A 5,660-nucleotide genomic window follows, 5' to 3' on the forward strand; every position below is an offset into this window, starting at 1 on the left:
TTTATTCATTCACATATCTATTTTCCAAAAATTTGTCACCAACTTCAAGGTTACATACTGTGTATTGTTAATATTAGATCTCAATTTTCATGTTTAACAAAGAACTTCCTTTAAATCAACAACACTGTTGCAAGTCGCAATACTAGCCAATATCCTTAACATAAAACTTACTTCTTTTTTTGGAACAAAAATTAGAATTTCAAAATTGGCCCTGGAAAAATGTTACTCAGAATTACATCTGATCATCATCAATTCTTCAAATTTTTTGTCACCTAAATTGCGCCTTTCAAGCCTGAAAAGCTTGCCAGCAACAGAAAACAGTCTTTCAACAGGAGCCGATGTAGCAGGAATGGCTAGGTACTTTGTTGCAAGTAGAGTGAGGATGGGAAGCTCACTTTGTTTGGCCTTCCAGTAGCCAAGGGGATCACTGTCTTCTTGTATACATGGTTGGCTGAGGTAGAGTGAAACCTCGGTTTCTGATGGTCTTGTTGTTGGTGTAGAGGACCGGTTCACCAAAGCATTTGTTCCTTTTCATCGGTGGTGGTTCTTCAGGGGCAGTAGATGAAGAAGCCCCACACCCACTGCATGCTGCATTCAGTGCATTGTATTTCCTAGTCAGAAGGTCACGAATGTCTTCGACTTCATTGTCATGGCACCAATCCAGCTTGTAACGTGGGTCTAAGGTGGCAGCTAGCTGGAAATCCTCCATAGACTCAAACTTACTCAGGCGAGTTTCTGTAGAGGCCTGCAGTGTAGAAACAAGTTTGCACTTATGCACTTCATGAAGATTAGCTAAAGCAGCCCGAAGGCCACGGACACAGTTAATTACCAAACTAGATGTCACCATGTTTTGTCCCTGAATCTGATGTGTCACATACTCAAATGGCTCAAGTATATCACAAAGCTCTTTTATGGTGTTCAGCTCATACTGTTTCAACTTGTAAGGAGTGTCAAGTTTGTCCCACACATCAGATGAAACACGTAGCACTGACCTTATCATCATCAGCTGGCTATTCCAGCGTGTACATGTTGCCATCTGGAGCTTTAATTCATTTGATAGAACTTCTGTAGCAGTTGTTGATTTCCTACAAAAACTAACTAGCTTTGCTACTTTTGCCAGAAATTGCTTGATCTGACTATCGTTCTCCAAGCCATCTTTTACCACAAGCTGCAAAGTATGAGCAAAGCATGGACTGCCATTTGGGGGTAGATATTCATACACTGTAGACTTTGTAGGTGCTGTATCATCAGATGGAAGGGTATCACAGACATTGACACCAAAATCATCACCATCGTCATCATCTTCAAGTTGCTCCATTGGGAAAACAGTAAATGCCTTCACCATATTTGCTGCGTTATCTGTAACAATGGTAGTTACCTTACTCCCAACATTATACAGGGCCATTGTTTCTTGATAAAGCTCATAGATATTTTCTGAAGTATGGGCGCCTTTAAAGCGACGGCATGCCAGCATAACACTATTCATGTTGTAGTCAAGTATGAAATGACCAGTTACACCTATAAAGGACCTCATATCCCTACTGGACCACAAATCAACTGTCACACATAAACTCTGGGCTTTCTGTAACTTGGTCTTCAACCGGGACTGAACACTGTTTGACTTTTGTGGTAGAAGTACACTACTCAGATGCTTACGACTAGGCATTGAAAACTTTGGCTCTGCAGTCACCATGAGCATGCGGAATCGCTCACTATCAACCAGGGATAGAGGAAGGAGATCATGTGCAATAAAGTTCACAATACAGTTAGTAAGTTCAATCTGCCGTGAGTTGGTGGATGTCCCCTTGCTTCCTTTGGTACTGCTTTTCATGAAGTTAACCATTGAGGGCTGTTGTGGATCTGCTGGTGGAATATCGAGCTTTTCATAGATTTCTGGGTGGTTCTTCTGAAAAGAAAAACAAGGGAAAATAAATTATTTAGTTTTACAAGGCTCTGAACAAAACTTCCCACCCATGTACAGAGTTTACATATAATACTGTTACGGGATCCAGGTGGCTTGACTGATATAAAAATGGAAATTAATCCATAGAGCTAAGCCATATTACTATGTAGCCTCGCTAGAATTACAGGAGACTGTTACACTACTTCCCTCCAAAGGTGGCCACTGGCCAGCGATGGATTCGAACTACCGACCATCAGATCAGTAGCCAAGCGCTCCACCAGCCGAGCCACCCAGAGCCCCAGCTCGGTTGGTAGAGCGTTTGGTGACTGACCTGATGGTAACAGTTCAAAATCCGCTCGGTTGGTTGAGCACTCAGCAACTGATCTGATGGTCGGCAGTCCGAATCCACTACTGGCCACAGTATATTTTATAAAAAAAACCTGTTTTTCCTTTTTCTTTTTTTATACAACTAATACATATCTTACAACAAATAACTCTGTCTCAATCTGTTTTGGTTCAGCTTTTAAAGAGTTAGGCTAGGTTAGATAGGTACAGTACCAAAACCAAAAGCACACAAAAGAGGCTACATTACAGCATATTATATTGAAAACCAGTTTTTCCTGTTTTCTTTTTTATACAGCTAATACATGCCTTACAACTAATAACCCTATCTCAACCTGTTTTGGTTCAGCTTCTAAGAGGTTAGGTTAGGTTAATTAGGTACCAATACATTACCAAACCCAAAGGCACAAAAAGACAATATTACAGTATATTTTAACAAACACCTGTCTTTCCTTTTCTTTTTCATACAGCTAATACTTACCTTACAACTAATAACCCTATTTCAGCCTGTTTTTGTTCAGCTTTCAATAGGTTAGGCTAGGTTCTAGTTAGGTACGGTACAATACCAAACCCAAAAGCACAAAAAGATATTACAGTACAGTATAGTTTATGAATGACTGCAACTGCACTAATAACTATAAATATCAAATGTGTTGACTTAAACCAAATAAACAAATACTGTAAGTACTAAGTACACTGAAAAAGTGTAAAGAAAGAGGGTAATAAAATTCTCTCTCTCTCTCTCTCTCTCTCTCTCTCTCTCTCTCTCTCTCTCTCTCATACAGTAGTAGCCATAGTGTACTGAATATCTAAAGAAATTCTTCTTAATTTCTTCTGTCTAAAATACTAATCAGGTACTACTAAAGTAACCAAATGCTCACCTCTAAATGCCTCCTAAAGTTTGATGTTGCTTTGGTAGATCCACCAACAGGCTGGTTACAGTGACGGCAAACAGCTTTAAGGTTTCCTGGTTTGCATTCACTAGAACTAGAAGGCATGTTGAAATGGCTACGTACATTTGATTTTAGTGGCATTTTTGTCACAGGATTTGTTTTTTAAAGCACAGTAAGCCACTTATCATAGACCAGCTGCCAGTGGTTTCCACCACACTACTGAACTTTGCACACTGGCCAACAGGGTATGGCAGGTTCGGCAGGACATGTACTGGACTTGTACACACCAGCTCATCCAGGCAAACTGACAGGATTCAAACCTGCCATTCTTGAACATGACATCATACAAAAATTTTTTGTAATAATTGTAGAGACAATTATAAGGAAAAGAACACATTCTTAAATAGCTTATATTATTAAAACATGGGCTATATGTAAAGAACATAGTTTAAGTTTACAAGGCCTACTGTGATATGATTACATGAATAATGTTGCCAAACATCACAATATAATTGAAATTAAGCTATGTTATGCATACATTGTTGGCACTTGCCATGTTGCCAGTAAACTATACAGTATTTTATAATGTCTGATCACAATATTTATTTTTAGTAACATCAATCAATTCATATCAGTTCATTGCTATTAATTGGTATCAATTCATATCAATTTATGCTATTAATTGGTATCAATTCCAATTCAATTCTAATTATTTCGATATCAATTCCAAATCAATTCAATTATTTTGAAAATATTTTTTTTTCAATTCAATTCAATTCCAATTCATGCATTTTTCGCATCAATTCCAATTCAATTCATAATTGACCCCATCCCTGTATGGCACTAAGGCAGAAGGGAGAGGAGAAAATAATTAAAGGCTTATCAGATGTACGATGCAAAAAGCAGTAAAAGTGACAACACTGAAAATGGAAACAGTGATAGTCACCTAGGAAATTAGTAAGCTGTGGGGGCCGCCATAGTCAGGAATGGAAGGGGAATGCCGAGAGACGGTGTTGAAATGTAGACGAGCAATCAAGAAAAAGGTGACGGATATACTCCCTGAAACAACAGTGAATATTATGACCTTTAAAGGCATTTTCTATGAATTAGCTGAAAATTATTTCTAGTAAATGGCACACAGCAAATTTTCAGGTCCAAGTGCTGAAATGTATTACGAGTCAGATTGCAAAATGTTTGCTACACTCTTTTTACTACCTGGCTCAAATCTTTGTCCTTTTGCGGATTTTTTCACGTTACTTCGGTTGCAGAAGAGGGCAATACTACAGCTTTATGTCATTTTCATAGGACGTTTTCGTGACCACCATCATGCTGTGTGTTAAGTTCATTGTTACTTGAGCATTCATGTTACAGCGATGGCGGCGATTTTTGGCAAAGTTTTAATAAAAACTTCTCTAGTCTGTGTTTCTTTCATATCCTCAAATTCTTTTTTTTTTCTTTTTTTTTTTACGCTATTCCTAGACGATTTCATGCTACTTGCGAAAGATCTCTAATTGAGCGCTAATGAAGGCTGTATGTAACCCCTCAAATTTCGATGTCTCCTCAGTCAGATAAAATCGTCTGAAGCTTGAATATAAAGTACGTCATCGAACTGCAAAGTTTGTTATGGCGTCTAGATCGAGTTAACTGTTCTCCCCTTGAATTATATGACGAATTACACAATTTATTGTTACTTCACGTTGACAGTTTATTGTTTTTTCTGCTCATGACAAATGTATCAAAACACGACAGACTTCCTTTAGTTAACCCCTGCACAATGAGGGGTTTCCCTCAGCTGACCTTAACATTCCCATCCCGCAACAAATAAACTAATAAAAACATCAATAATCTAAACGTAGTTAACAGGCTACCGATATAAATCCATAACCCCTATCATGCACTTTAGGCTTGGCACAGCTAAATAGAATCTGGTGTTAGAATTATGGTCAGCCTATACTGTAAAGATGAAAATAATTGATCGTTACTTGTGACACTGTTTATGTCTGAATTTAATTATATGCATACCGGTACTTCTCAACACTGAAGTTAACTATTTTCACTACAATAAATGAGTTTTGCCAGTTAGCATTAGAAATCTCAATCCTGTTGAAATTATACACACATAGTAACGTTCATTTTCGTATCTAGGGGCAATGTTTTTGTCAAAACTGTTTGATGTTTGTTTTTACTTTTTCCCACAATGACATACGGCACAGGTACAAAAGTTTGTTTTCTTTTGATGCCACCATGGTCATGATTACAAAGTCTACTGTCAATTACTGACTTGCCATTTGCGTATAACTTGTGTACTTAGCCTAGAAGATATTACTGTTATTACAGTATTCTACAACTTTGATTAAAACCAGTTATAATGAACACTGGATATACTTCATCTATGACTATACCTAAGGACTATACTTTCTGTAGATAACATTTACATAAACACAAGTGTTCTACTTGACGTTCATTACGTCCTCTTGAAAACCTGACTGAATGGATGCACGACTCATCATTTGACTTGAATG

At 37.8% G+C, this 5,660-nt stretch overlaps 1 pseudogene; it reads right to left on the reverse strand.

Annotated features, from left to right (window-relative positions):
- Window positions 1–222: 222 nt before the first annotated feature.
- On the reverse strand, window positions 223–3,279 carry LOC145394073 (E3 SUMO-protein ligase ZBED1-like; annotated as a pseudogene).
- Window positions 3,280–5,660: the final 2,381 nt, after the last annotated feature.

The sequence above is a fragment of the Coenobita brevimanus genome, chromosome 26 (genome assembly GCF_032717465.1).
Source record: "Coenobita brevimanus isolate Jiangsu-jjx chromosome 26, ASM3271746v2, whole genome shotgun sequence".
NCBI lineage: Eukaryota > Metazoa > Arthropoda > Malacostraca > Decapoda > Coenobitidae > Coenobita > Coenobita brevimanus.